Source organism: Chlamydotis macqueenii, chromosome 1 (assembly GCF_036417535.1).
Source record: "Chlamydotis macqueenii isolate bChlMac1 chromosome 1, bChlMac1.mat, whole genome shotgun sequence".
NCBI lineage: Eukaryota > Metazoa > Chordata > Aves > Otidiformes > Otididae > Chlamydotis > Chlamydotis macqueenii.
Window position 1 is genome coordinate 185,541,496 of NC_141556.1, and position 6,000 is coordinate 185,547,495.

Sequence of the window (6,000 nt, forward strand, 5' to 3'; positions counted from 1 at the left end):
GCTCTGTATGCACCACAATTAGTGTTACATTTGTTCACATGTAGAAGCCTCAAGTGGGATTGTGGCCTCTTTGAACTGGATGTTTTACAACTGTATATGCACAAGAGAGAAAATGAAACACAAACCGAAAGCAGAACACATTCAATAAAATTTTCGATGAAGATCAGAGATAGCCAAGAGCTTTTCACCAAAGCGACTGTCATCACAAAGTGCCAATTATTTGAAATGGAAACTCCTTTTGTACAAATGCATTTGTTTCAGCTACCTTTTTTTTTTATGAAATAGGAAGAAGTCTTGGGCTTGGTCTGCCCTATGTGGAAACCTTTTGCTGTCTGGAGAAGCACCAGGCACAGGCACACACAAGGTCAAAACCTCTCAGGAAATTCAAATACTGGGTGCTGAAGCTCTTATGGTCAATCCTGAAAGCCCTATCATGACCTCCCGCCCGAATGTCCTGCTTGTGGAGTGATCTATGTGAGCCTGGTCGTGGGAGCTGCTCCTTGGCAGAGCATGGGTGAGCTACCCACAGCTCCTCAAATGGGCACACCTCAGGCTCTAACTCAAACTAGGATCTCTGTGAGAGGGATTTCCCACTTTGTAAGGAGGAAATCGTGATGCACCTGGTACTCTTATGATTTTATGCTAACTACTGGGTAAACCCTGAGCTTAGGTACAACCTAAGTTATTAACGCTCCACTACAGAACACTCTTTACCCTGTTTTGGCTGGGAAAACTAGATATTTTGAAATTCCCACGTTGTTACACCTTGAGGCAATTGGAAGAAACAAATAATATTCTAAAATAATATTTGTTAATCCCCATCACATATACAATCATGAAAGTTATTTCTTAAATATTCATAATCTGGTATTGAGATGGACTGAGTTATTTGTTGAGTAGTATCAACAGACTCTCTCAATAAAGTGCTGCTGAACTTTGAAGATTAGCTACCTTTTTTTTTTCTGGCAGTTTTATTTCAGGGAGTGGCAGAATTGTGTCCCACTCTTGCCATGTACAGCTGACACTGGCTTATTACTGCAAATTAAAGCAGTCTGCAGGCTAATCTTAGATGTTTTGAGAGTGAACCAAAGAATTAGGAAGTTGTTGCTTTCAATTTTGTTGTGAACCTGTTTTCTTTTAGGGATGTCAGGACTGGTAGGCAAGAGAATCACGTTATTTATTAATTTATTTGTTCATAGCAAAGTACATCAGATACATGATATTTCATCATCTCTGATCTCACAGGCCCCCTGCCAGTGAAAAATAATTCTAGATATTCATTTCGGTAGCATTTATGCCCGAGGTGCTAGGCCCAGTCACTTCAAATAGAATGGATGTGTGCTGACAACACTCAGGACTCTTTATGCTTTTTTTGATACCGATGACAAAAAGTAGTCATCAAGCCAGTTTAACAGTGCAATTAGGGTTGATTTCTGATTGCGATGGATGACTGAAGGTAGAAAAGCAGATGGGGTGTGTTGGGAACCTGCCCTGTGGCTGTATACCCTCTGCCTCTATTGTCTTCCTTTATCAACGTTCATCAGCTCCGAAAGCCCACCTACAAGTCAAACAGCAGCAGCTCTAACTGCGTTTGCAGGGCATGCTATTGCTGGGAGCAATTTCACTGACAGACCCTTTCCCTCCCAGAGGTGCATCTATTAAACTGTATGTGCCATAACGCAGGAAAAATATGGGTTGTTGGAAAGGATTACTGGACACTGTTTCCATATGTTTCTCCAAAGGAAGAGATACTGCAATATGTGAAAATATGATTAGGAACAAATTCTGGCTAGTTGCAGGCAAGAGTGGTCGCAGGGGAAAGATTTATTTTGGCTGCTGCTGAGAGCTTTCCTCTTTAAATTTGTAATTGGTCCTAAAAATCAGACCAGATGGATTTGCTTTGTGAAGAAAAGTTTTGAACTGTTGATGATTCTCAGAAGCTCTGAAACCAATACCTGGTTTGAATTTAGTAATATGGGATGTAAAAAAACATGGTAATAACTTTTTACTGTTAAACTCCTCCAAATTATCCAAGACAGGTAATGGTTCCTTCCTGCAAAACCATGAACCAACATAAATTAAAATAAGACTATGGCTGTAATAACCTTTCTGGCTTTCCTGGATTTTAGGCTATAATGTGTGAGTGATAAAGCTGTTTATGCTGCTGAGTCACTAGAGTCACTAGAGAGGGACAGTGGTGTTGGGGGATGATTCTTTTTATCTTAATGTAAGTGTCTAAAATAAGTCAGATACACTGCCTTATACATGCCTACTTCCCTCCATTTACTATAAAGAAAACGTGATGTAAGTGAAACTACACAGATTGTAAGTTATGTACAATTTGGCACTAGCAGGAATTCTGTTTCAGTAATAGGGCCACCTTACTACCAAATCATAATTTTAAAATTTACTATAATAGTGTCTTCCAGTCTTCTCGGAGTTCATGCCGAGATATTGCTAAGATAGGAGTTACCACTTAGAATTAAAAAGCACATTAAACCTTTTCTGTGACTCTAGCTAATTTATATAAATGGAACCAGATCATGGATGTAATATGATATTCATTCTGAAATTACTAAAAACAAGAGAGCAGTGCCCATACTTAGAGCTACTGCAGAGGAAGAAATTAGTGAGTTGGAGCAAAGTTGTTTAAAAGTTTGACTTCTGGCCACAGTACTCAGTAATAAGCACGTGGAGGCAAATTTTGGCAGACCATAGATGGATGTAGATTTGGAAAATAAGTAAAGGAAGAAGGCAACCTTAATTTTACTAAAGCTGCAGGTGTATAATTGGTTCTAGATCACATTCTACATTGCCTGTAATTAATTAGCTGTATTTGGCAAAAGAGGCACAGTAGTGGTGCCTCTGCCACGGTAGTGGCGGAGAATGTAATTTGATAATTCCCATTGTGTTTCCGGAAAACCACAAGAGAGAGCATAAGACAAGACAGGTAGGTTGCATGGCACTCTGAATGACGTGTATGCTCTCAACGTTCAAGGCCAGGTTGGATGAGGCTCTGAGCAACCTGATCTAGTCAGGGATGTCCCTGCTTCTTGGACTAGATGACTTTTGAAGGTCCCTTCCAACCCTAACCATTCTATGATTCTGTGAAACACAGCACTGTTTGCTACACCAGTCTCTGGGTGTTGTCAGATGTCAATAGCCGTAACTTGTAACTCTGTTCACTTATATGTGATGGGAGATGTTGGAAATGGGAGCAAAAGTGTCTTTCCTTAAGTCTCTTTTATTCCTGTGAAACTTCACAAAAATAGCTTAGTATAACATGGCTGCTTTCCTGAAATAACATTAGTAACCCAAAGGTTTAACTCAAATATTCATACTCAAGTGTGTAAATCATTGCAGCAGCTAATTCCCTTAGTAGAGAGACTATAGGAAGAATGATGCTGTGTGCAATTCATGCCAAAGAGTATAATTATGTGATACCTACATAATTATACTCTATAAATAACATGTTCTGGATATGCTGTGATGTGGCTTTTCCACCCGGAGCTGCAGGAAAAGGGGAAGGTGAGAAGTGGTACCTCATCAGCAGCTCTGGCCAAAGGCATGTTACTGTCAGGTGCTGCTGCAGGCTGAGCTTTCCTGTGGCTCCTGCGAAAGCTTCCTCTGAAGCTGCTCAACACCACTTTTTAGAGATGTACTCTCCGGAAACAGTGTATACTGGAGTTAGGGGGCTTGTCTGTAAGCCCTTTTTCAGCCATACAGAGGGAGTATCTGGGTTGACTTTAACACAGGTGCAGAACAGGGGGAAGGGGGCTGTCGAATCCGCGTCCTTTCCTCTCGCAGAACCTAAAGGAAAACCAGAATCCAGATATGGCAGAGATATTGTTATTTCCCCTAAAAAGTCCTGTTCACTTCAGGTATATTTTGATTACCTAATACTCCTCCTAAATATACTGTGTATTGCAATACACTTGTATATCTATAAATATGCTGTGTTTTAAATAAGATTGCATGATCTAAAACCTAACTCGCAGGTTCACTGAGTGTTTCTGAATTTTAAAGAGATCCTGTATCCAGCCAAAACTGAAAATTGAAAAGTAACAAAAATTAAAAAGGCAAAGTACTGTTACTGGTCTTTGATTACCAGTTTGGCCAAGGAGCTGAAGCTGACATATGTAGATCTAGCAACAGAGAAATTCTGAATAAATGAGCGCTATCTGCACATCTTGCACATCAAGCTATACTAAAAGAGCATGAAGGTTTTGGATTCAAGCTCTTGAAAGTTAGGAAATGCCAGGAAAAAATTACAGCCAGCCTTAATTTTTCCCCTTTGTACAGATATGTTATAATACAGTCTTTAGCTATTGGTTCCCTGGCTATTTTTGCTCCACAGAATTTCTGCCTTAAGGTGCACGAAGAGGAAGAGTGCTGGTTGTTCAAGAGCTGCTCCTCAGTGGTTTGTTTTATCATGTTTTTGTCTTCAACCTTTGGCCTGGTTTACTGGCACTAAAATTAGGGGACAGTTGTCCAAAGCTCCCTCTGGAGTCAGTGGAGAGACAGTAGCACTTCCTCAGGGTTTTTCAGTTCACTGTAAAATCTGAGTTACTTTCTAGAAGTGTTTCTTTCTCTCCTTTCTGCAGCAGGGAGCCTAAGGTGAATAAGTGCGTATGCCATGCACTTCGAGTATTTATGTAGGTGAAATAAAGCTGGTGCATAAGCCTTGTTTACAGCACCTTGTTCTGCTCCTCTTCTCAAAACAATGCCTAATTTCCCTGTGTGATTTGCCATGACACATGTCACTTCAGTGTCTGAATGCTTCACAAATTATAACTTTTTTTTCAAGATCCTGATCTGGTTGGAGATGTCCCTGCTCCTTGCAGAGGGATTGGACTACAAGGCCTTTAAAGGTCCCTTCCAACCCAAACTATTCTGTGATTCTATGATTCTAAATGAGGGAATAACACAACTGCAGTTTGTCTGTTGAGAGCTGAGACCCTGAGCAACATTAAAAAAAAAAATCTGCAAATTTTGATTCTGGTGTACTTTGCATGGATTGTACTTATGGATCAAGAGGGAGCTCTCATCGCCTTTCGCTGTATCTGTGTGTTGATACATGAGCTCCAAGTCAGCTCACAGTATTCAGGACAAGCCCAGAAAAATTCAGGATGCTCTCTTCTGAAAAGGGCAGAGTTTCTTTCTCCACAGCAACATTCAGTTAGCTGAACTGCACAGCTATCTTCTCTTTCCCTTGCCTCATTCATCGGTCCAGCTTACAATTTCTATTAGTCCAGGTGCTCCTGCTCCAGGTCTCCCTTCCTCATGTCCCCCTTCACTTCCCCAGCTGCCTCAGTCTGGGCTTTCATTCCCCTGAGCCTTCCCTTGCTCAGCTACCTCAGTCCAGCGGAAAGGTCTCCCAGGAATAGCTTTTTACAGAAATCTCCTTAAGGAAGATGTCTTGGTAGTAAGTAACCATCTTGGCTCCCATTTGAAGCCACAGCTGGAAGGTAGCACATCCAGCAGTGCGTAGGTCAGCTTCAGCACTGCAGTAGGACCCTGGTTCAGATAAATTACCTTCCGCTTGCAGTAGTTTTTTCTTGTAGCATCTTGGCTTTGCTTGCAGGTTTCTCATCCAAAGAAAAGCCTGACCTCATTAAAATATTGGCCCTATGGGCTTTATGTCATGCCATGCGTGCTGTTACTTATGCTTACCACAGGGAAAAAAGCATGCCAGCCTTAAAAGTTCAGAGGTAGAATCAAATATGACTGCCAGCTTTCCTACATTTCAGGTTTTCCGTATCAACATCTTGACTCAAGTCTGAATGTTTTGAAAATTCATAAGCCAGAAAGTCTGGAGTCCACTTTTGGATTTTAATTTAACCCCACTGCTCTTGGAATCAAACACACAGATTTCCTTCTGATTAGATTGAATTTAGGCATAGTCCAAATAAATACTGGTTATTTTATTTTATCTAGGAATTATTTGGATCACTCACCAGAAAAGTGTAACACTGAGGTCATAAGCTTAGTTAAACAGAA